General features: G+C 44.4%; 1 protein-coding gene across 2 annotated transcripts in view; it reads left to right on the top strand.

Annotated features, from left to right (window-relative positions):
* The window catches only part of GALNT10 (polypeptide N-acetylgalactosaminyltransferase 10), a 212,837-nt gene that overhangs the window by 19,795 nt on the left and 166,665 nt on the right, over nucleotides 1-26,377 (top strand). The window contains exon 1 of one of the 2 annotated variants that reach the window (XM_044230894.1): nucleotides 20,904-20,933. The exons of the other annotated variant lie outside the window; for it this stretch is intronic. The gene's annotated coding sequence lies outside the window, so the exon portion shown is untranslated. Of the gene's footprint in view, nucleotides 1-20,903; nucleotides 20,934-26,377 lie in introns of those variants that run through there. 2 annotated transcript variants of the gene reach the window in all.

Below are 26,377 nucleotides of genomic sequence, written 5' to 3'. Positions count from 1 at the left end.
GCTCCCATTTGGGGAATGTTTTGCTGTGTAACAGATTATCCTGAAATCTGTGGTAGCTTAATACAGTATTTATTCTCTCAGTTTCTGTGGGTTAGGAACCCAGGCTCAGCCAGAAGGTTGTGGCTTTTGGTGGGTCTCTCATGAGACTGCAGTCAAGGTGTTGACCAGCACCACAGTCATCCAAAGTCTTGACTGGGGCGGGGAGATTTGCTTCAAAGAAGGCTCATTGATGTGGCTGTTGTCGGAGACCTCAGTTTCCCAAGGCCATGACGTCTCCATAGGGAGGCTTGAGTGAGGCTATTGCGTGGCAGCTAGTTCACCTCAGAGTGAGGGATCTGAGAGAGCGAGCAAGAAGTCACAGTTCCTTCTGTGACCTAGTCTTCGAAGTTGCACGTTGTCATGGACACTTTGTTTTTTAGTTCGAAGTGAGCCACTACTTTCATCCTGCTTGCACAGAGAGGAGACTTAGACCCCACCTCTTGAAGGGAGGAATGTGAAAGAACTTGTAGGCATTTTTTTTTTTTTTTAAGATTTTTATTTCTTTGACAGAGAGTGAGAGATCACAAGTAAGGCAGAGAGGCAGGCAGAGAGAGAGGGGGAAGCAGGCTCCTGATGAGCAGAGAGCCCGATGCGGGGCTCAATCCCTGAGATCATGACCTGAGCCGAAGGCAGAGGCCCAACCCACTGAGCCACCCAGGTACCCCACTTGTGGGCATTTTAAAACCACCACAGTTCCTGAGGGCCTACTGCGCGCTTGGCACTAGAGGTGGTTCCAGGGATCCGAGGCATGGATCAACTAGTGCCCTCTAGAAGTTTACATCTGCTTAGGGATGTAAGACACGCTCTGAAATTGGTCATAAGAACCAAGATTCTCCATGGCAAGTTAAGGCAGAATGGATAGCAAAAAAGAGCTCTTTGGAACACCTGAGCTGGGCCTTCACAGATGAGCAGCTCCTCTTGGCTCTTGACCCTGATTCCTGGCACTGTCATACAATGCTGATGAGTACTGCTGGTAGCCTTGGAGCATTTGCACCGTGATGGGTGCTGTGCCAAGGAGGACTGCCTCATAGAGCAGCTCCATCTGTGAATAGCATTCCTTGGAATTAGTGTAGTAGGACAGTCCCAATGCATTATGTCATCTCATTTATTGCTTTGAATTGCCTTATGAGCTTGCTATCAGTATCCCCATTTTACAGATTACAAAGGTAAAGTATAGAGACCGTGAAGAACTTATGCAAGATCACACAGCTAGAAAGTGGCAGAGAGCTGAAGATCACCTGGCCCGTAGGTCTAAATTCGGTGCTGTGCTTCAGAGCTCTAGAGCCGTGAGCAAGTGAATCGAACCTCACTGTGTTGCTTACCTCATCTGTAATATGCAGATGACACTGTTTCATGTCCCCAGTGCAGTGCCTGGCAGGCGGTAAGCATTAGCTCCTACTGCTGTTGTCATCAGCGCAGAGTCAAACACACAGCGTGCTGGCCTCAAGTTCTTTGCGTTGGTTTGTTATAAAGGGCGAGAAGCAAGTAGTAACTCAGCCGCCCCCTGCTTCATGTGTAGGGATTACAGATTTGCAAAGAAAAATAATTTGGCCAGGCTGAACATGCCAGTGGGTCTTCAGTGACTGATGCTGCCGTTTTCAGTTTCTACTTTATTCCATGAGGGTGTGAATGCTTTGGGAGACACATGCTTTTTCCCTCCTCTGCATGGGCCTAGGCGATGGCCAGACTGGGTTTTAGGAAGCCAAACTGGAGTTGGCAGCTTTCTTTGGAAATGCTTTCCCTGTTGGGAAGCAAGGAGCACCAGACTGAATATCAGTCAGGATGTAAGTCTGTGCTGTGTGTCCTCAAGCCAACTACTAAACCTTTCTGGACTCCAAGGGCCGCCCCTCCAGGGTTCTCCATCAGAAAAAAGATGGAGAAAGAGTGTTTTGAAAACCATGAAACTCAGCCTCAAGGCTTTGGATCTCTTCATTTCTTTCTTTTTTATTGATTTTTTTTTTTAAAGATTTCATTTATTTATATGACCGAGAGATAGAGAGCACAAGTAAGCAGAGCAGCAGTCAGAGGGAGAGGGAAAAGCAGGCTCTCTGCTGAGCAGGGAGCCCGATGCGGGGCTCAATCCCAAGACCCTGGAATCACGACCTGAGTCAAATGCAGCCGCTTAACCAACTGAGCCACCCAGGCACCCCTCTTCATTTCTTTCCTTCTTTCTTTTTTTTTTTTTTTAAAGATTTTATTTATTTATTTGACAGAGAGAAATCACAAGTAGGCAGAGAGGAAGGCAGAGAGAGAGAGAGGGAAGCAGGCTCCCCGCTGAGCAGAGAGCCCGATGCGGGGCTCAATCCCAGGACCCTGAGATCATGACCTGAGCCGAAGGCAGTGGCTTAACCCACTGAGCCACCCAGGCGCCCCTCTTCATTTCTTTCTAACCATTTGAGAAACAGTGGTTCCTTAAGCAGTTGGAATACAGAAAGGCCGTGTGATGGGAGTCACTCCTCCGTACCCGTTGCAACCCACACCCTCTTTGCTAAAACATTTTTGAGAAAAATCAGTTTTGATCTGAATTCTGAGGATCAAAACAGCCTCTAAACAAAACCAAGATCCAGGTGGTCCTCTTTTTGAAAATTCAAACCCGACAAGCAACTTGGGAGACTTATCTTTTAAAATTAATCATTTTTTCTTCTCTTAATGAATTGGCATTTGTCTTCTGCACCAGTTCATTATGGGATTCATCCGAATGTTTCATTCACTGTGATCTCAGAAGCAGTGTGCACTCACTCACCGCCCGTGGGAATGACAGAACCCACTTTGAAAAAGAAAAAAAAAAAATCTTCCTCCTTTCATTTCCTCACTTTAGACTAGAACACTTCCTTTTTTAAACTTAAAAAAGGGACTAATTTTTTTCTTTTTAAAATTCGGATATGCATGAACCTTTTTTTTTTTTTTTTTAACAAAATCACTGTGCATCTCTGTATCTTCGTTGCCCATAGAGGTTACTCGTAAGCCCTCCCTGGATCATCTGGTGGCACAAAGTGATGGGAGGGAGTTCAGTCAGTTGTCTGTACAGGAGGCTCGTTCTCAGTGTCTCTCCTCCATTTTCCCATTGTTAAACTGTACTTAGTGGAAGACAGAGAGGGGAGAGGTTGGGGGAAGAGGAGGAGGAGGAGGAATGTCAGAGAGGAGGCTGGAGCTGTCAGCGATTCCTGCTCTCTAGCTGTGTGACCTCAGAGCAATTACTTAAATCCAGAGCCTTGTCCCACCTTTAAAATGGGGATAATGACAGTAATTGCTGTGTTGTGGGGCTGTGGCGATGATGATCTGAGAAAGTACATGCCGGAAAAATGCTTTTGTAAATGCCATTATACTGGTACTGGTACTGAGAGATGATTGCGTATATGTATAACTTATATGAATTTTTAAAAATTAGTTTTAAAAGGGTTGCTCATATTTTTAGCAACAGAGTTTGAGTTGGAAGGGAATATTAAGAATCTTTCAGTACACTGGCTCACCGTGGGGAGGAATCCTCCCTATGGCAGCCTTTGGCTTGAATAGCTCCAGAGATGGGGAGGTCACTACCTCTCCCTCTTATTTTTCTCCTCATCCCAGCCCTTTAGTTCTTGCAGATATAGGACATACCAGTGATTTTCTTTTTCCGTAAGATAGACAGCAGAAGAATAATGTCACGGTTAAAAAAGAATAAGCGTGCCATGGCATGCATTATGCAGATCTGCCGTCTGTACACATTGCTGCTGGAGGTATGTTAGCCGGTCTCCGAAGTATTTGAATTACTTGTTTGGGGGATCTGGTATTCTCTCTACCAGAAGCTACTGAGTTATAAGGACTAAGCCTGCCTGAGCCCCAGAGCAGGAAGACGACCTGGCAGGGCCCTCTTAGCTCTGTGCATCTGAACATCTTTCTCTTTCTCAGCCGGTGGGGTCTTTTTTAGCTGTAGGTAGGTACGGATTTCTCTCAGAAGGTAGTCTGACAGCAGTTGTTACTGCTCTCCTTCCCCTCCTCACTCTCCCTTCTGAAAGGGGACTGGGGGAAATCCCTTGGTGGAAAGCCTATTTCCTCCGGGCCTGCTCCTGCCCCTGGGGAGTTCATTTCTTCCTGTTCAAGATGGAACAGTGGGGGTGAGGAGCGGGGCCCAGGGCTGGGAGGACCTCAGACGCCGTGCCGGGAACGCTTTCCAGACCGCCTGTGGAGGTCTGCCTGGGTGCTTCAGGGATTCTGGAAATGTTTGTTCATGTTGTGTGGACTCTTGTTAAGCTGTCATAAAATTTTTAAATCACTTATATGTGTTATGGATTACGTTTTTACATGTCGGAGGTCACCAACTTACTCTTCCAGTATCTGTTTAATTGAAGAGCGTCCCAACATTGCAGAGTAGGCTGTGTTTAAAAAAAAAAAAAATCTGCTTATTCATCAAATATATTTACTATTCATTACATCACAAATGTTTTCTCAACACCGAGTAACTAAAGTAGAACAGGGAAACTGTACCTAGAGGCAGAGGTGAGCTGTAAGGTGTTTTGTCTCTCTCCTGAGGTCAAATTATGTTGATCAGAACAGCTGCATTGTTCTTATTAGTTGACTAAGGACATGTTATTGATTCAAAAAGTTAAAATTTATAATAATAAAATGCAACTTAGTAATCAAAGACTTCACTCACTGAAAACCCACCACCCTTTCATAGAACACAGAACTGGCATCCTTCAGAATACCTGGGACCCTCTTCTGGCCCTCATTGCTTACGTATTAAATTATGCCCCAGGTAGTTTGGATAACAACATGATATTTGCATTAGAAGGCCTTTCAGCTGGCATTTTTATTTTCATGTGAATGTCCCAAGCACCTGCTTTTTACTTGTGAGTGGACCCTGGCAGATTTTTCCCTTCTAGATTTTGTTGACACATGGAAGAAAGAAATTCCCCTCTCCGTGCTCATGAGTGAGAAATTCTTCCTTCTGCCCAATCCCAGATGGTCATGCTTTTATTATAAGCCCATAACTTTCTACCTCCTGTCCCCGTTTTTTTCTCATGTGCTTAGAGGCCTATTGGGCAATTTTTCCAGTTGCTGTGGAACACCTAGAATGATCCAGTAGATCACCCCTAAGCTTCCTTGAGGCGAAGCAGCCCCCATTTCCTTCCTGTTGTCTCACCGAATCTCTCTTTTGCCCTCTCAGTCTGTCTGGTGGACCTCTCTGACCCCACTCCCATTCTTCCAAGTTTTTGTGAACTACAAGACTTCAGCCTAAAGCCCTGTTTTCCATCCCAGCGATGCAATGCTAGTGGATCCCAGAATTTGTATGTTCCGGGACCCCCAGCAGTTCAGGTCCCCCCCCTTATGGAAAACGAGGATATTGCCTCACCCTCCCTGCTCACTGGGGTGCTTGTTGCCATGGGAACCCCAGGTTCTGCTGCATCTTCCCATGGAGTTGGTATCTGTGCACTGCCCCAGCCCTGGCTGCTGGGAAGTATGTTCCCTTCTCTCTCCTCCCAGGGCAGCAGGTAGTAAAGGAGATGGCAGGAATTCCAGCTTGTTTTCTGAATGAAGGAAAATCAGTGAAGGATCCCCCCCACACAGAGTGAGCTCATCCCTCCTTTCCCTGTCATCAAAATCAACCTGGGGAGGGGGCATCTCCCTCAGATGCCACCTCCTCCTCAAGCGGAACAGAGGCTTGGCAGTCAGAAAGGCCTACATTTAGGGCACCTGGGTGGCTTAGTCAGTCAAGCATCCAACTCTTGGTTTCAGCTCAGGTCATGCTCTCAGGGTTGTGAGATTGAGCCCTGTATCAGGCTGAGTGCTCGACATGGAAACTGTTTAAGATTCTCTCTCTCCCTCTCCCTTTACTGACCACCCCCAACTTGCTTGCGCATGCTCCCTTTCTCTCTCTCCACTCTCTCCGCCCAAAAAAGAAAAAAAAAAAGGCCATGTCATTTGATATAGTTGTGTGAATGAACCTTAAGCAAGATGCTTAACCTTTCTGGGCCTTAGTTTCCCTATGTGGGAAATGGAGATAATAGTCACCACCTGCATAGATTTACACTAGCGATTCATCCTGAGACTGTGTAGACAGGACATGTGCCTGGCACTTTGTAAGGCTTCACAATTGCTATTAATTTTTCAGTGATAGTGGTGTTTAGAGCATGTTTTCCCTTCTACAAGTGTACCGTGTGACTGACCTGACTCGCCCCAGAGAGCGCTCTCAGGGGTGCGAGGAGAAGAAAGGGAAGCATTCTGTGCGATTTGTCTGGCTCCTTCTCCTGGCTCCCTTCCCTACTCCAGCCAGGCCTTTCCTGGTCCATCGGGGCAGTATTATTCCTTCCTCCCGAGAGCTGAGCAGCCTGAGTCTTCTCCAAGTGGATGCCCAGGTGACGTTTGCTAACAGGCTGGCGGCCTCTTCCCCTTCCCACCCCCTAGTCCCTCTCATTTTAGAAGCCCTCCCAGGACTTCAAGATGAAACACTTCCACACTGGGTAGATCATTTTCATTGAATTCTCCAGGTCGCTGTCTCTAGGGCTGAGGAGAGACATTTTAATTAATTACAGTCCCCATGGGCTCCGGGATCAATAGCAGGGAAGAGCTGTGGAATGAATTCCCAGCCTCTGCCCTGTTTGCCGCTCTTCCTGTCAGCTCGCACCAGGTGCTCAAGCCCTCTGGGCCTCAGTTACCTGCTCTCTGAAATGGGGGTGGCTACCCCGGAAGTGCTGGGAGCCTCCAAAAAGTATGGTGATCACAAGTGTTGTAAACTGTCGTGTGCTGGCCACCAGTAAGATGTTACTGTACACGTATGTATATTCCCAAGGGGCAGGCATGAGGGAAGCCATTCCTTGTTTTTGTTCCTTGATACCTTAAGACCAACTAGCAGGTTTCATCCCCCTTTCTGAGCCGGAGAGAATTAGGCAGGTGGCCATGTGGGTGGGGTACAGGTTTCTCCTCCAACAAGGGAGGATGATCATACCAGTGGGACCTGGGATGAGAAGCCACAGCCTGAGTGTCAGGGTCCCTAGAGGTTCTGACACTCACTCTGCTGGCTCTCTCTAGCACTGAGCCCGTACAGCCAAGAAAGTGTTGTTTGGTCTAGCCTCTGCTTCCTGCTTCCTGCTTCCTCCTTCTTGCAATGTATTCTGCACTCAGCAGCCCAGGTGATCTTTCTAAAACACAAGTCTGGTCGTGTCCTGTCCTGCCTTGCATGGAACCCTTACATGGCTGCCTGGAGCCTTTAAGATAAAATGCAGAATTCTTGGTGCAGCTGTCTAGGCCCTCATGACCTGGTCCCTACCATCTTCTCCTGTGTCCGTCTCCCGCTCTCCCTCTGGCCGCCTTGCATCTAGCCAGAGCCCATCCACTTCGCAGACACATGTTCTCTACCTGGTTTTCAGGCCTTGAGCACGCTATCAATCCGGGCTTTCCCTGGCCAGGTCCTCCATGTGCTACGGGGCTCTGCTGAGACGTCACCTCCCCCAGTAACTACCTTCTCCGACTACCCTGCCTTCCTCAGTCTGGGTGGCTTCCCATGGCGCTCTGTTCTTGAGAGTGTTATGGCCCCAACCACGTCCCAGGGCCCACATCCATTTCCTTGGAAGCCTCTCCTTGCCTACCACCTGCATTCCTGCATGAACACCTTGAGAACTATGCCTGTGTGACTTGTTTCCTGTCATAGCCCCGTGGCCCTGTCATCCCTCCTGCCACAGAGTGCTGGCCAGATAATGGAATGGAGGAACGACTTAGGATCTTATCACTAGATGACAAGTCTGGGGAGATCAGAGTCACCTGGGCACTTGTCAGATACCAGCTTTCTGGCCCTATCCCACTCTCCAAGATGCAGGATTCCTGTGGGTATGTGGGGAAATCTGCAGGGGCACCCCCAGTGGTTCTAATGCAGATCTGAGGACTTCTCAGTGATCTCATTCAAGCCATGCATTTCACAAAACCGGAAAGCGAGATGCAGAGACAGACAGTAAGTGATTTCTGCAAGCACTCGGTGTCTCTCTCTCTCTCTCTCAGACACAGACACACAGACACAGACACAGACACACACTTCTGTAAGACAAAATAAAGGCCCAACATTTCTTCTATTCTTACAATGCTGATCTTCAAGAAACCCATGGAAGCACAGGAGAGAATTTTTTGTTTTGTTTTGTTTTTGTCCTTGTTCTACCCTCAGGTCTGAATTAGGGAATTTTTACTTTTTTTTTTTTTTTTAAATTTCTGTTCTATGAAAGGTATGTAACCTCAGAATATGGGGTACTTATTTTAAATTTTGAGACAATTACTCTTGCACCAAGACTTAGGTCATTTTTCCAAGTGTGGGAAATCCCTGATGTTTCATTTTTCTGGTTCAGAAATGATTTGTAGAGAGTAAGAATTATCCTGCCTGATGCCATGAGGTCTATTTTTATCCATATGAGGATGTTGAGACTAAACCCGACAGAACATATTTACTGTTGCTTATAGTACTCGGTGATGCTGCCTCTCTTCAAAGCTTGCCAGAGAGAAGCCGTGTGGGAACATGTGTTCATAGTTAATTTGACCTGCTCACTAGGACAAAAACGGGGAGGAAGAATCCACCAGCTCCACATGTGGCAGAGAGTGGAGCATGCTCAGAGGAAAGTGCTGGAATGCCGAGGGATGAGGACATGTGTCTGAAGAGAAGGGCTAACGACAGTGGGCGTGTGTTTGGGTTTTCACAGAAGAACCAGTGGCCGTAAATGTCTAAAGCACACAGGAATGGCGGGGAGAGAGCATGAAAGGAAAGCAGAACCCTATGTGAGGGTGGGAGAGACCTGCCACTCGAAGGTGTAAGCGAATGGAATCCTGCCCCTGAGCGTCCTCCAAGGGGGCAGATGAGTTTCTCATCAAGAGACATGTTTTCTAAGGTAGGGGCCATCTTGGGGCGTGTCATGCAGTGTCCCGGGCAAGTAGTCTGGATTAGGTGAAGTCCACGTGCCCTTCTCACTGATCTGAGAACAGACTCAAAGCCCACAGGCCCAAGCGGGCAACCCAGGGCCGCGAAGGGTTCTCTGGAGGGCAGAGCAGCAGCTCTGTGGACAAGTGAGAAGGGGTTCCTTCCTCAGCTCCAGCTGTTGCTTGGGAACGTGGGTCTAGTCAGGCCAGGTCTTTGGTTATTTTAAGAAAAGTTAGATTTCTGATTTCTTTTTTTTTTTTTTTTTTAAAATATGGACTCTGCTGAGTTTTAAAATTGTGCGAGCTAAATAAAGCCATCTGTGCCCACTGGGTCTTGGCTGTGGCCTGCCATTTTGACCCCTCCAACCAGCACAGGGGGGAACCAGGACGCCTGGAAGCCAAGGTAATGGCAGACAAGGGCTACAGCAAGGGGAAGAGTGCGTTTTCGTCTCTCATTCCGTTGACGTTTCACTTTTGAGATTTTTTCTTAAAATAATGTTTGATGATGGGAGCACTGGGAGAACTCAGTACTGTGTTGAAGGAGGGCTGGAACCGGGAATTCGGCCTCCCAGGGGCACTTTTCCTTCCCTTCCCTGTACTCAGGTGTACCACTTGCGCCACTGTGATTGGCGCCCCCTGGGGTTGTGCTCACTCAGTTTGCACATCCATGCCCGGAGCCAGGCAAAACTCGACTTCTCCTTTCCCCCAGGGTTCTGTGTCTTTAGGCCTCAGACCATGCCTGAAATCTCCCATTATAATTCGCCTTTTAGGTGAAGCCTTCACCGGCACCCAAGAATCTCTTTCAAAATGCACACAGGAAAAGAAAAAACGCCACAGGAATGCAACCTGACAACTGTTTCAGGCTCGAAATATTGGACTGCCAGAGACTTGGGCACTGAATAAATTAGCTTTGCCACGAAGGCAACCTCAAAAAGCCAGTCATATCCAAGCCACATTTATGGCACTCCCTGCTGCGATTGGAGGAGGCCTGTCTGCCTAGCTTCCTGCCTCTTGGCCTTCCCCCCACTCTTTGTGCTGAGATGAGGCTTTCAAGAGCAGCCTGCAGACCAACTTTGGGTTTTGCTTACTTTGCCATTGAACATCCTGCTTGCTTCATTTTGTTGTTTTTTTTTTTAAGGAAAAAAAAAAAGTTTTTAAGGACATTTTTCCCATACGACTTTATTGAGGTATATTTGAAGTATAGTAAATTACATACTTTTGAAAGTATATAACTTGGTCAATTTTAACATATGTATAAACCTGTGCGCCGGCCATCACAATCATAATAAACATTTCTATCATCCTGGAAAGTTCTTTGTGGCCTTCTGTAACCCAGCCTTGCCTCTTTCCACACAACCACTGACTTGCTTTGTCTCCCAAGATGAGCTTGGGTTTTCTAGAAATTGTATAGGACTCATACTGTTTGGGTTCCTATTTGCTTTTTTCACTGAGCAGGATGATAATTGAGATATATCCATGTCCAGTGTATCGATTGCTTGTTTCTTTTTATTGCTGAGTAGTTTCCCATTACATTACTGTACTGTCCTTTGTTTATCCGTTCATGTGTTGGTGGACACTGGAGTTGTTTCTAGCTTTTAGCTATTGCAGATAAGGCTGCTGTGAACATTTTGTGTACAGGTCTGTGTGTGGATGTGGGTTTTTTGTTTTTCTTGGATAGATACCTATGAAAACAATGTATTGGCTAGATGGTATAGTGGGCGTATGTTTACTTTTTAAAGAAGCTGCCTAATTGTTTTCCAAAAGGGTTGTATCATTTTGAACTCCCATCATCCTTATATGAGAGTTATTGTTGCTCAGCATCCTTGAAGACACTTGGAATGATCAGTCTTTAATTTTAGCTCTTCTACTGGCTGTGAAATATTTATACCTCTGACATGGCATTTAGATGCTCTCATGAAGAGCATCTCCTCATGGGATTATTAGCTATTTTGTAGCTTTTGTGAAGTATCTGTTAAAATTTCTTGCCAACCTTTAATTGGGTTGTTTGTCTTATTATTGAATTTTAAGAGTTTTAAAAATATATTCTGTAATATAGGTCTTTTGTCTGATACGTGTTTTGCGAGTGTATTCTCCTAGTCGATGGCTGTGCCTTTTTGTTTTCCTAATAAGTTGTCATTATTATCTAGTAAAATCTGGAACATAGGGGGTCTCCAGGGATAACAAAGACATTGAATATTGAACACATGCCATACATCTTAAGAATCCTGTAGAACCTAAACATGGTACCAATGTGAATGGGAGCATATTTAATAACATATTGCTTCTTGGTTTAGAAATTATTTTACATAATTTGAGAAAACCATTGCATGGGGGTACCACACTGGGTATTAGAGGAGATAGAAGGAAAGGTAACATCATCAGATGTGGATATACTTACATCCATGGAAGAGTGGGTATAAGGCATATATTCTGATAATAATAATTTTTGTATATGCTATGTGCTTGATTGGCATGATTTCATTTAATGTTCAGAATGATCCTCTGGTATAGATTTTCCCCATTTTGCAGATGAGGAAACTGAGGCTTAGAGAAGCTTAATACAGCTAGGACATGGCAAACTGGATTCAATCCCACTTCTGTCTGATTTTAAAGCCCATGTCCTTAACCCTTAGGCCAAATTGCTTCCCAGGTAGAGCATAAGATAGGATGTGTGTGGAGAATCATAGGAGAATTATAAACAGAGTGTTATGGAACAAGAAGTAAAAAAAATTTATTTTTGGCTCTGTGCCCAGAAAGCACCATGGAGGAATTAACATCTGAGCTGGGCCTTGAGGATGTTCACAACCTCAGTAACAAAGACGGCAGAAGGGCAATGACATTTGAAGGGAAGAGCATAAGCAAGGATGCAGAGGTTGGAAGGGTCATGGGATCTATTGACTAAAGCCTAGTATTCTTCAGAGGGAAAGGTACAAGAAAAGGTAATGAAAATCAACTCTCAAAGGACCTTGAAAATCAGGCTAAAAGGTTTGAACTTGATTCCAAGAGACAGTTGTGACCCACTGAAACATCTGAGCCTAGAGGGCGGGAGGAAGTGATATCCTCATGGTTCTGTATCCATGATGACGTAAATTCTGAATGGACAAGACAATAGAAGAAGGACCGAGGGCAGTGGAGGACCTTGTGGCCTCTGCTGTAGGTCCAGAGGGCTTCAACTAGGGTATTAGCTATGGAAATGGACAGGAGGGAATAAATAATATAATTCAAAACTAGAAGGTACCTTCTGTCCATAATTTTTTATCCTACCAACTTTTCTGTAAGCTGGGACTAATTTGACCCCATCCCTTTCTGCTGCTGCTTTTCTAGTCCATCTGCATTTCTCATACTTCATTGCTCTCAGATGGTGGCCAGGGAGAAGAAAGCAACTCAATTTGTCCTGCCTGTAATATGTTGGTTAATTCTGATAAATGAAGTGGTACCTGGAGAAGGTTGAAACTTTTGGCCAAAATGAAGTTTTATATTAGTCATACATTTATTCATTCAACTAATCAGATTCATTCATTTACCATCCCAGTGGGTTTTTTCCCAGTACCAACAAGCAGTTCTCCAGTTCTCAGTGGACACTGACTGGGTGTCCTACAAATTTAACTCAATTCTGACACTATCAACTTGGAGTAGGCACCAGATCCCATAGGCTCAGGGCTCAGTCCCATAAAACTGCCCCCGTTTCAAATGCCAGTTACATGTCCAGCTATATAAATCAGAGGTTCCCACCACTTCCTCTTCAGGTGTGATTAATTTTGCTAGAGCACCGCATAGAATGCAGAGGAATGTTTACTTATGTTTACCAGTTAATCATAAAGGATGTTATAAAGGATACAAGGGAACAGCCAGATGGAAGAGGTATGTAGGGTGAGGTCCAGAAGGGTCCTGAGCATAGGAGCTTCTGTCCTGGTGGAAATGGGGTGCTCTACTCTCCTTTTATGTTCACCAATCCAGAGGCTCATCAAACCTTTTTATTCAGGTGTTCTTATAAAAATTAATCTGCCGCGCTCCTTCCCCCCTCCCCCTTTCTGAGGTGCGTGGGCAGCCTTTCTGGTGACCGGTCCCATCCTCAGACTAACCAGAGGCTCCACCTTAAATCCCCTCATTAGCATAAACTCAAGTGTGCTCAGTAGGGCCTGGACAGTTTAGGAATGACAAAGGGCACTCCTCCAGCTTTGGAACTTCCAAAGGTTTTAGCACATTCGTGCCAGGAACCTGGGGCAAAGACCAAATATATGTTTTATTCTACTGTCCATTCAGTGAAGCATTTATTTATTCACTTAGCAAACTCAGTCACGTGATCTTTATCAAAGCTGGTGATATGTGCCAGGCGCCATGGTAGGCTCCGAAGGTCCCGTGGATGGCATCATACAGCCTCTGTCTACAGCAAGTTCACATTTTTAGTGGAGGCTTATTTCTGTCGTCTTCAAGCATTTCTTTTTATCTCACCTTTTTATGGTTTTTTTTTTCCCTCTCCTTCCTTGACTTCTTTTGGGGTTTTCCCCCCTCATTTTGCCTTTTTCCTTATATTCTACTATGAAAGTTCAGTATTCTGTTTCTCTACTTTGAATAGTTAACTAGGAAATTTTAACATGTATTCTTGAGTCTAAAATTAGTTGGTATGCTTACCCTCCTCCCAGCCAATACAGGGAACTTAGTGAACACCTGACCTTTGATCACCCCCTCTCCTGATTTAACACGCTACTTTTGTCATGTATTGTAGTTCTTATTCTTGGGTATAGGTGAGACACGATGTTATGTTACTTGCAGGTGTACGACATAGTGATTTGACAAGTTTATATATTATGCTGTATATAGCCACAAGTGTGGCTCCCATCCGTCCCCTTACATCGCTATTACAATATCAGTGGCTGTATTCTTTATGTTTCGTTATCATTTTTAATTCCTTAAGACTGTATTCTTAGTATTTTATGTAGGCCTTCCGAATGGAATCACTTTCCTTCTGCCTGAAGCATATCCTTTTAAATTCCTTTGAGGGTTTCTTAATAGCAGACTCTAGGTTTTGCTTGAGAATATCTTTATTTTGTTCCTGTTCTTGCTGGGTATACAATTCCAGTTTGACAGTTTTTACCTTCATATATTCAATGCATTATTCTGCTCCCATCTGGATTTAATATAACTGTTGAGAAGTCAGGGATAATGTAATGATTTTTCTTTTATACTAAATCTGACTTTTCTCTGGCTACTTTAAAGATTTTACCAAAAAAAAAAAAATTTATCTGTTTTTGAGGTTCTGTTCTGCAGTTTCACTATAATGTAGATTTTTAAACACAGCTTTATTGAGGTACAGTTGGTTTCTAGTAAATTGTACATGTTTGAAGTACATATGTAGTTTGGTAACTTCTGACATGTGTGTATACCTGTGAAACTATCGCATCAATATAAGGAACATACCTGTCTTCTGCCAGCATTTCCTTGTGTGCTATTGTATTTATAACCCCTCTCTCTGTCCCTCCTGCCCTCCTCCATTCCCCAGACAACCTCTGCTCTGTTTTCTGTCACGGTAGACCACTTTGTATTTTCTAGAATTTTACACAAATGGAGTCATATAATGTATACCCTTTTTAAAATCTAGCTTCTTGCATGGAGCTTGAATATCTTTAGATTCATTCTTCCTGTAATATTATAAGTAGTTTATTCCTTTAGCCAGTAGTATTCTTTTGTATAGGTATACCACTGTCTGTTTATCCGTTTACCTTTTGGTAGATATTTGGGCTGTTTCCAGTCCAGGGCTAGTGCAAAGTTTTTGTGAGTTTTAACATACAAGTCTTTTGTGGGCATATGCTTGAATTTCTCTTGGGCAAATACATAGGAATGGAATGGCTGGATTGTATGTTAAGTGTATATTTAACTTTAAAAACCGTGGTGGTACCATTCTCGTTCCCAGCATCAATGTATGAGAGTTTCACTTCCTTCCTTATTACCATCAACATTTAGTATGATCAGTCTTTTCAATTATAGCCATTCTCATTGGTGTGTACTGGTATCTCACTGTGGTTTTAGTATGTATTTCTCTGGTAACCAGTGATGTTAAGCATCTTTTAAAGTACTTATCTGCCCTTTGTATATCTTCTTTTTGTGATGTCTCTGTTCATATCTTCTGTCCATTCTTTTAAAATTGGGTTGTTTGGGGCCCCTGGGTGGCTCAGTGGGTTAAAGCCTCTGCCTTCAGCTCGGGTCATGATCCCAGGGTCCTGGAATCGAGCCCCTCATTGGGCTCTCTGCTCAACAGGGAGCCTGCTTCCCTTCTTCTCTCTCTGCCTGCCTCTCTGCCTACTTGTGATCTCTGTCTGTCAAATAAATAAATAAATCTTTTAAAATAAATAAATAAAAATAAAGTAAAATAAAATAAAATTGGGTTGTTTGGCTTCTCATTGTTGAATTTTGAGAGTTCTTTGTATTTTGGGTAGAAGTCCTTTATGAGATATATACTTTACAGTATTTATTCCACTCTGCGGCATATCTTTTATTTTCTTAACAGTGTCTTTTGAAGAGCAGAAGTTATTTTATTGAAGTTTGATTTATCAGTTTGTTTTTTCATTGATCATGCTTTCAGTGTCGTATCTAAGAAATCTGGGCTTAACTCAGTCTCACAATATTTTTGTTGTTGTTTTGTTATCTTCTGTAATTTTTATAAAGTTAGGTTTTACATTTAGACCTATGATCCATATTGAGTTAATTTTTGTATGTAGTGTAAATGTATAAAATGTGGATATCCCCTCCCCTTTCTCCTCTTCTTCTATTTTTTGCATATTGATACCCATTTGTTTCATTATCATTAGTTGAGTAGACTATCATTTCTTCACTTAAGTGCCTTTGCACTTTTGTCAAAAATAAGTTGCCCTTATATATGTGCGTCTGTATCTGTACCCTGTATTCTGTCTCATTGATGGCTTATTTTTCTTTAAGCTGATACCACACCATCATGATTACTCTTACTTTATACTGTCTTGAAATCAGGTGTTATCCAACTTTCTTCTTTTCCAAAGTTGTTTCGGCAATTCTATGTGCTTTGCATTTCCAGATGAGTTTTACATATTTCTGTAAGAGAGCCTGCTGGAATTTTTAATTTTTAATTAATTTTATTGATAGTCTTTTGACAAAGCTACATTGTAAAGTTCATTGATTTGATTTTTCGTTTACCTTACCTTTATAGTTTTCAGTCTTTACATCTTTGCCAGATTTAACCATAGGATTTGATAAATTTTGATGCTTTCATAAATGGTGTTTTAAAAATTTCAGTTTGTGGGGCCCAGGGTGACTCAGTCAGTTAAGTGTCTGACTCTTTTTTTTTTTTTTTTTTAAAGATTTTATTTTATTTATTTGTCAGAGAGAGATCACAAGCAGGCAGAGAGGCAGGCAGAGAGAGAGGAGGAAGCAGGCTCCCCGCCGAGCAGAGAGCCCGATGAGGGCCTCGATCCCAGGACCCTGAGATCATGACCTGAGCCGAAGGCAGCGGCTTAACCCACTGAGCCACCCAGGCGCCCAAGTGTCTGACTCTTGGTATCAGTTCGGTCGTGATCATCTCAGGGTCCTGAGATTGACCTTCTTGTTGGACTCCGTCCTGGACTTGGAGCCTGCTTAAGATTCTCTCTCTCACCCTCCCTCTGCCTCCCTATACCCACATAGGCCTGTGTGCTCTCGGTCTTTCTCTCTCAAAAAAATTCAGTTTGGGGTTGTTAATTGCTCATATATTAAAATCCAATTAGTTTTTTTTTTTAATATATTGATCTTGTCTCCTATAATCTTGCCAAACTCATTTAGTAAGTTCTGGCAGCTTTTCTTCGTAGGTTCCATCAGATTTTCTACACAGGCATTCATGTCCTTTCCAAATTAAGACAGTTTTACGTATTTCTTTCCAGTCTGGGTGGCTTTTTTCTTTTTTTCTTGCCTTATAACACTGGCTAGTACCTCCAGTATAGTGTTGAATAGAAGTGGCAAGAGTGGACATCTTTGTGTTGTTTCTGATGCTAGGGTGAAGGCTTCCAGTCTTAATGGTGATGGTATAGATGATCCTAGCTGTAAGGTTTTTGGTTTTTTTTTTTTAAATCAGATTGAGGAAGATCCCTTCTATTTCTAATCCCTCTATTTCTTGAAAGTCTTTATTAGGAATAGATTGATGTCAAATTTTGTTAAACTTTTTCTGTATTTATTGGGATGATTATTTGGTATTTCTTGTTTGCTTTGTTAATATACTGGATTATAGTGATAGATTTTGAATGTTAATCAGCTGTGCATTCCTGGGATGAACTCCACTGGTCATGATTATCTTTTATGCTGTTGGATTTGATTTACCAAAATTTTATTTAGAATTTTTATATCTGATGAAAAGGGAATTTGTGTATAGTTTTCTTTTAATGTCTTTGCCTGGTTTGGGTATTAATATATTTTTAAAAGTCCTGCTTGGATTAATTTTGTGGAATCTTAGGTTATTGTCTTTTTATCAGTTCAGGAAATTTCTCAGCCATGATCTCTTCAGTATTTCCATTGCTGCATTTTCTCTTTCCTTTTCTACTTTATCATTTTTTAGACCTTTACTGTCTATTTTCTGTGTCTCTCAACATCTTTCATACCTTCCTTATTCTTCCTGTCAATGCTGCTTTCTGAATAATTACCTCAGAATTCTTTTCCAGTTCATCAGTTTTTTTATTTTTTTAAGATTTTATTTATTTATTTGACAGACAGAAATCATATGTAGGCAGAGAGGCAGGCAGAGAGAGAGGGGGAGACAGGCTCCTTACTGAGCAGAGAGCCCGATGCAGGGCTCGATCCCAGGACCCTGGGATCATGACCTGAGCCGAAGGCAGAGGCTTTAACCCACTAAGCCACCACAAACTCCAGTTCATCAGTTTTACTTGAGATCAAGTTAGGTACTATTATACCCTCCCATAGAGCTTGGTTTTTTTTTTTTTTTTTTAAATTATAGTTGTAAAAGTTGTATTTTGATCTTTTTAAAATCTCCTCATTCTTTTTAATAGTCCCATTATTTTTCACATTTTAAAATCTTTTTATTTATGAGAGCATAATTAAACACATCCCATGTCTGGTAATTTAAGAGTTTTTTGTAGGTCCAGTTTTGCTGTTTTTGTTTTGTTTTGTTTTGTTTTGTTTTCACTGCTTTTCTGGTTCCTTTTTTCTTCATATATTTTGTATATTTGTTTGGTTTTACTTACATTTCTTGACACTTTTTTCTTTACGGGTTCTTTGAGGCCTGTTGAAGGTGTTTTCTGCTGGAAAAGATTGGCATTTGGGTCTGCTATATATCCGGTGGGGTCTCTTTATACTGAATTCTCAGCTTCACATTTTTCAGATGCCTGGGTATTCTGATTATTACACAAACCTGTATAAGCTGGCTTGTGGTAGCGAATTCTCAGGAGAGATTCCCTCCCACCTAGTTTACTCATTTTCAAAAGTTAAGCTAGTTTTCTGGTGAGCTGGGTTTATTTCTAGCTGATTCTTTTTTTTTTTTTTTTTTTAAGATTTTATTTCTTTATTTGACTGACGGAGATCACAAGTAGGCAGAGCAGCAGGCAGAGAGAGAGGGGGAAGCAGGCTCCCTGTTGAGCAGAGAGCCTGATGTGGGGCTCAATCCCAGGACCCTGAGATCATGACCTGAGCTGAAGGCAAAGGCTTCAACCCGCTGGGCCACCCAGGCGCCCCTATTTCTAGCTGATTCTTACATGAAGGATGTAGGGAGTCCAGCTATCTATGTGTGCTGGTGTAGAGTAGACACCTTTCAAACTCCCCACCCGGTGTGGACTTCAGCTTTGTCCTCTATGTCCCGTATTCTAAGATGGTGCAAGAATCAATGCTTGCATTAATCTGGTTTTGTAAATACTCTCAGACAAAAAAAAAAAGCTGGTCTCAGGTGTCCACTTACATCTGGGTTTCTGTTTTTATTTCTGATTTTTTGGGCGGGGGGGGGCTTTCTTGCAAGTTTATTGATTGATTTAAAATACGTGATTTTGTTTTTGTTTTTGGTCTTTATTCTCCCTTTGTAGTTGCTTTCAGCTAGTGGTTCTGTTGGGGTATCCAGTCCACCATACCACTGGAGATGGAAGCAGGGCCTTCAACTTTTTAAGTTGTGCTTTTGAAGATTGTTTCTTCTGTGGGATTGATTGCATTCATGTTAGTTTTTATTTCCTTTAGTATACACTAGAGAACCAGGGGAAGAAGGTGTTTACTTTTCCTGCATTGGTGATCTGTACACTGTGATGTTACAGCCACTTAATGAGCCCTTGGACTTTACATCTTTTCCTTTTACTAAATCATCTGTGCCAACAGAGCTGAGGTTTTGTTGCAGTACTGTTAAAATGTCTGTATTCCACAGTCTGTCTCTCTCTCCTTTAGATTATCTATTAAATTAAAGCTATATGATTATTTGTATTCATGTTGGATTAAAATCTACCACCACTCCACCACCCCCCTACCCCCCCCCCCCACTAAAAACACAAGTTCTTTGAGATCAGGGACTGGGACAGCCTTACGCCCCCTTTATCCCTGTTTTTCTAGCACAGTGCCTGGCACGCAAAGAACATGACAGGGTTTGTCAGAAACACCGAGGAAGCAGAACTTTGCAATAACTCAGTTTTAGCCCAGCACCCTTCAGTGGAGCCCCTACTCTGTCATTCTTCATGCCAGACATATTTGGAGGATGCAAAGATGGGCAAAGCAGGAGTCTAACCCTCAAGGAACCCACAGTCCAGTGGAGAAAAGGCCGTGTTTACATTGTTAGCTTTCCCCATTCAAAGGGTAAGTTCCTCATCTGCTGAGTAGACTCTGTTGGGTGTGAACTACCCAGGGCTTAAATACTGTAATCCTGTGTACACAAAACTGTGTGTCCCCGCCACAGCCCAGGTGGGCACACCCTGCTGAGATGGGGAGACACCTGTCTCAGCCCTCTTTTTAGTCCTGTTGAGTATCGTGTGGTTCCCTATGTCAGAGAGCTTGGGGAATTGTGAGTTTAACATAAAACATTGGTTCTTTTCCTCAAGAAGTTTGTTTGGGAATGTGGAGATCAGGACTGGATCTGCCCATTGAAGTCCTCAGTGGACATAGATAGAAAATTCCCTAGGCCTTGCAGCATAGGGCACAGATAAGAGGATCCTGGCACACACCTTAGGCCTCTGTGTCTAGCTTGCTGGGATGCAGGTTTACAGTCTTAGAAGTTGCTTCCTAGGATCAAAGAGGCTAGAAATGTAATAGGTAACAAATCCACAATTTCATGCCTTCACGTGTCTTCATGGGGCTGTGTGGATCCCTCTGAGAAGACACAAGGCATGGGGAGCTCTGGCACGTGCCCCCTGCATCTCATCCCACTGTGTGCCTCCTCGGCATTGCTTTGGAGCTGCTGCCAGGCTAAACCAAAGTTCAGTGACTGAAGTTAATCCAAATTGTGGTTCTCACTTTTTTTGCAACCTAGACCATCCCTGGGGTTCACTGTAGCCTGGGAAGAATAGATGCAACATCTGCTAACTAAAGGGAAGTCAGGCTCACATGACATCTCTCTGATGCATGTGTGGTCACAGACCAGGTGAGGCCGGGGCTCCTGAGGGTCCGCCGCTAACCAGCCTCGTGGAGCTTGGGGTCGTCTTGTCCTTATTTATAATGAAGGGGCTGGGCCGGACCTGTGCTTCCCACTCACTGGTCCACAGACCTATTCCAGGTGTTGAATTGTTCACCCGTCCAAGGTAAAATGAAGAGAAAATGAGGGGAGAGCAATGAGTCTTATCAAAAAGCTCAGTGGGATACTGATCCTGAGTGGACGTCTTTCCAACTCAGTATCATATGTTCTTTATTTTTTGAAATATGTCCTTATATAGCCTTTATTTTATGAAATGATAGCAGTCAGTACGTTATCTTCTTTGTTGTTTTGAATGTAGTCCCTGAACAGAACACAAAGCTGACAACACTGTCTCTTCCCAACAGCTTTTGAAGGGGACCGAGGGGGAATCTCTTCAAGTTCATTGAATTCAGAAGTCAGAAGACTGCCAGCTTAGGTGACTTTGAAATTGAACAGCTTTAGCTTTTCCAGTGTGTGGAATGGGGATGGGGAGAGATGACTTTCCTTTTCTTATTAGCTGTGAAGTTTGGGTTTCGATTCATTTCGTTTTTGGTTTAATATTTTACCACAAGTATATTAAAATGAGAGTGAAGCCCCCTCCTGGGGAGGAATGAGGTCATTGTGGGGCAGCATCTTGGTGCATTGTGTCAAGGTCATGCCCCTGGTTTCTAGGTCATGAGTTTGGTAGGAGCCTTATTTCTGGCATCTGTCTCCTTTTGTAACCTTTTTGGCTCTCTGGGATACAGATGAGTCCTTTGACACTTGCATGGTTGCCTTTGCTGAATCCTAGAAAACCTGAGTTTTGTGGCCCTCAGCTTTTCTGCCCAAGATCCTGGGTACATCAGGTTGTGGATTAGCTTTACCCCAGAGACTCTGTTAATTCACTTTCCTGGCAGTATGTCAGCTCAAAGAAATGCTGCAGACATGGGCACCCCCTGCCCTCTTGGGGCGAGCCAGAGGGCTCAGCGTATGACACAGTGACCTATGAGAATCTTTAAGGCAATGGGAAGAAACTGAAGGAAAACTATTTTAAGCAGATTTTTCTAAAATTTGACAATATTAGAAAGCCAAATCATGAGTGAACTCAAGGCCCAGCCCCATCTCTGATTGCTTTGTGGCTTCAGGCAAGCCCCTTCATTTCTCTGGGCCCCTTATTTCCATCCTTAATAAAAATGGAAGACTGTTATCTGTCCTACATTTATTTGATTATTGTAAGGTTATTTGGCTAATAGATATGATTTGGTTACTATAAATGGATTGCTGTGGGCTTTGACAATGGTCAATTGCAAATAAGCTTTATTTATTTATTCAGCGTACTTATTATTAAGTACGTGCTACTGGTCCGGTACGTGTTAGGCATAGTTCTGTGGAATGGGTGTGCTGGTGAGAAAACCAGACCCTGCCTTCAGGAAGCTTACCTTCTAGTGGAAGAAACAGACGAGAGAAGACATGAATAAGACAGGGATGATGAGCGCCGTCCAGAAATGAAGAGGCTGGTGTAAGAGGGTCAGGGGAGGGAGTTCAGGACGTCTCTGTGAAGAGATAATGGTCAGGCTGTGACCTGAAGGTGAAGATGAGCCAGGGCAAGAGCATCCAGGCAGAAGGAATGGCAAGTACAGGGGCTCTGAGGCCACTGAGAGCTGGCGTGCTTGAAGATGAGACAGGATTGCCTTGTGGCCTGAGTGCTAGGACTTGTAACAGACTGATGCTTGACTTCGGAAGGTGTGGAGTAGCTTCCCCTTCGTTTCATGCTTTTCTTCCAGCTTTTCAAACTCGTTTGTCTTGGGGAATAAAAATTAATTTGCAGATATGTTCAAGATTTTATAATCATTCTTAAAAATACCTTTAGCATCTAGAAGGGAGGATACGGTATAACAGGGTGGGGGCTAGGGAACCGGTTGTCCCCTGAGATCTCATCAGCTCTGTCACTTAGGAGCTCTCCGACTCGGCACAAGGTCCTCTGCCTTCCCGAGCCTCAGTCTCCTTATCTGGAAAATGAAAAATAAACCCCGAGCTTTGTCCCTCAGAGGATTGTTAGGAAAATAAGATTTTTTTTTAAAGGCAGTGATAAATGCGAACATGCTTGGGATGTTTAGAGAGTGTGGTTGATGGGAAAGAGGGCGTCTCGACTCCAGATTGCCTCTTTGCATCCTGGGCTAATTTGGCTGTCCATGATTGGAGACCTTCAGACAAGATTTGCTGTGGCTGGGTTGAATCGGTGCTGGCTTGCAGGCGGGGAGTCTGTGCCGGGGCCATGTCCTTCGAGTGCAGCAGCAGTGGTCTTACAAGGAAATAAATGAATAATAAATGAAGGGCTCCAAAGTCTGGCTGCTCCTGCAAGATTTCCGTGCGCAGGAAACTCAGCAGAACGAAATGGCCTCTCCACCCTATGTCTGCAGGGCAAGGCAGGTGTGCCTCTGGTGACACTAGCAGGGCACAGGTTGTGGTCTCCGACGGACCCCAAGGGCTGGAATCCTCAGCTGGGGTTACCTGTGGGTTAGTGGCAACACTGGGATGAGACTAGGGAGGGCCACCCCAGTGCTCAGTGGTGTTGCGCACCTAGCGGGCTTCTGATACCACGCTGGCTGTGGGGATCTGGGCCAGAAAGGGCCCTCCTGCGTGGCATCACAGCCTAGCTGGGAGACAGTAGTGCTGTAATGGCCAGAGGGGACAGAAGCGCTTTCAGGGGCCACGTCAAGGGTGCAGTGGGAGCACACGGCGGGTACCGAACCCAGGTTTGTTTCGTTCTGCAGGGTCCAGAGAAACCAGCTTGGGAGATGCGCCCTTGAAGCAAATGTTGAAGGATGAATTCACCAGCTTAGAGTGGGGGAAGGAGTGGATTCCAGGCAGAGTGTCCTGCAGAGGTGTGGCTTGTCTGATGGAGGCTTGGCCTTGAGGGGCCACACAGTGAGGTTGGGGATGAGAGAGGGGCTGGTCTTGGAAGGAAGAAATGCTTCATGTTAAGGAGCTTTTATACCAATGGCAGCGGGAAGCTGTTGGAGGATTTACGTAGTCAGGTTTGCATTCCTCCAGAGTCACTGCAGCTGCTCTGTAGAGACGGGTCAGGAGGGGACAGGGGTGCCAGGAGGACAGCCATCTATCTGGGAGTGTGGAGCCCAGGCAGAGATGCTGGAGAGAAGTAGACACAGCCAAGGGTGTGTTCTCTTAAGATTTGCAAAAACAAGATGGTTTAACCATACTCAGTTAAGACCTCTTTCTCTCTCAATTCTGATTTCTCCTCTTGTTGGCTGATGTTGGCGTGGCCTCAGGCATTTTTAGGGTCCTCCGGTGAAAAAGTTGAGCTAGGATTACATCTGGTAGCTTGTTAAAAATACATAGTGTGCATGCCTTAATTTAATCTTCCTTTTCTTAAAGATGATCTTACCTTCACCCTCAAAACATAAACTGCAGGTCCCACAGAACTGGCTCTGCCCTTTGTGGTGGCTCTAATCTTTCCTACCTGTGGCCTTAGTGGCCGGCAATGGTTGCAGGAGCCCAGCCACTTCACTCTAGGTGGATGGAAGGTGTATGAGGCTGTAAGAGCCAACTGCGGGGCTGGCATGGAGATTGCTATGTATACTTCTTTTTCTCTCTGTGCAACGTGGGCAGAAAAATGATTTGTTTACTCTGTGCCAGGCATTGTTCTAAGTATTTCACGTAGTGACACATTTAATCCTCAGAAACAAGTTTATGAACTAGGGATTATTACCTCCATTTTATACGTGAGGCTAGTACTGGTCAGTAAGTGGAATCCAAACCTATGGAGTTCACTGTCGGAATCAGACCACATGGGCTGTGACGAGTGCAGTTGCTCAGGGTCCCGTGTTTAGAAGGACCTCGCATTAGGTTAATGGCTCTGCTGTTGCCATTTTAAGATCCTTAATAATTTTTGATCAAGGATCCCTGCATTTTCATTTTGCATGGGGCTTTACAAAGAAAAATCATCAGTTCTGGTCAGAGACCCATTCTCTTAACCTCTCTCTACCTTATTCTGATGATAGAATATGGAACAGGCTGCCTCATGAGGTAGTGAGATCCCCATCCTTAGAGGTATTTAAACAGAGGCTGGCCAATCCTTTGGCAGGAATACTTTAGAAGGGACCTAAGTGGCAGCAGGGAGGAAGGGGTAGTGGGTAGGAGGGTGGAGGAGACAACCTTTAGTCTCTGAGAGCCTCCGAGCCCGGACGGTCTATGATTCTGTAACTTCCCCTTCAACGGCTTTGCAAGAGTCAACGATAGAGGAAACAGGGCCTGAAGGAAATGGTCTGATGCATAACATTTTGTGAAAAAGTGGGACAGTTCCCAAAGGAAAGAACTCCGTGGAAGGACACAGAACCTGGAGACGTTTCCTTCGGTAACTGGCAGTGGGGCTTTGCAGGCTAGCACAGGCCTGCTGCTCTTCCTCACTCGTATCAGATATGTCCCCACCAGCTGCAGATAAGTCAAGAGCATCAGAGGGGGCAGACTTGTGGTCTTCATGGGCCTGCAGGTTCCGCCTGCGGGTCCCTGGCCACAGCAGCGACTGTAAACACTGTGCTCAGGGCAGCACAGATGGGGCTCCTTCTGAGACCATGAGGTCACTTGTCTTCTGAGGCCAGCCTCTCTGCAGTCTTTCCCTGCCACCTGCAGACGGAAACACTGCTTGCAGCTTCAGTGCTGGGGGACCTTTGGGAGTTCTCACCAGGAGTTCTCAGCCATGTTTTCTGCAGCCCTGCTGTGTGTGTGTGTGTCGGGGACTGAGAATGGATTTGGGAGCAGGAGGAACACATGGCCTTCCAAACCCTATCGTGGCTGTGTCATTGACTCTCGTTACTTAATCTCTGCTCACCCTCAGTCTCTGCCTCTGTGAAGGGGACATGAGGGAATGTGTGTTAGCACCCTTCCTGCTCAAGTCGATCCAGTATCTTCACTAATAACACAGTTTGTACAGTGCCTCAGTGCACAGTTCCACGGTGCTTTGCACATACGTGATCGCACCAAATTGTCCGAATGGCCAGATGATACCGTATCGCCCTCATTTCCTTGATGCAGGAACCGAGACTCAAAAGTCAGGCCTTGGAAGTTGACAGTTCCATCATAATAGGGACCCTTGTACTTTCTAAAAGTTTGTCCCTTTGTTTGGTATCCTGGTGACAGGTTCCTGAAGCCTGGCATTTGCGTCATCCACAGTCCTCCCTGAGCACACAGTGCTGTTCCGCTGAGGTCAGGGAGCCCCTGGTGTGCTCCATGGAGAGGGACACCCAGAGCGTCATCCACACCCTGAGCTTGAAAGCTCCAATCTGCCACTCCCCAGCTAGCTCTGTGACCTGGGACAAATGATTTGACCTCTTGGAACCTGCATTATCACATGTATGTAGTAAGGACAGTCGGAGCACTGCCCACATGGAATGTCTGAGAGAAGTCAGTGAGATAATCCACGTAAAATGCTCAGCCCCATGCCCGACCCAGTCCATCTTCACAGTCATTGTTACTATTATTATAATCATTAGCATTTTCACACTAAACAGATCCATCCTCAAATGAGCCACTTTCCATATTTTCCATAATGGCCATTATGCATTAAACGCATTTTTAATAAACTCGTTTTAGGCTTGAAATGGTAGGCTCTTCTGGTTTTCTTTTCAGCATCTGTTAGAAGTATTTTTAAAAGCTCCGTCTGAATTCACAGGGAGCCCCTGTAAATCCACTTGAAAGCGGATCTCATCACTAAAAACCCACAAAACACCTCAGTGAGAATGGAGGAGTCGGGCTGTAATTTACTGCGTCCACTTCTCGCTGCCGTTTGGCATTTTGCAAACTGCCACTGCCATTAGCCGTCACTTTTGAGTATTTATGATCTTGCGGTTGAAGCACTTTGATTCTCATAACAGAAACAGGGTC

The sequence above is a fragment of the Neovison vison genome, chromosome 1, assembly GCF_020171115.1.
Source record: "Neovison vison isolate M4711 chromosome 1, ASM_NN_V1, whole genome shotgun sequence".
Lineage (NCBI taxonomy): Eukaryota > Metazoa > Chordata > Mammalia > Carnivora > Mustelidae > Neogale > Neogale vison.
This window is presented reverse-complemented; position numbering and strand designations above follow the sequence as displayed.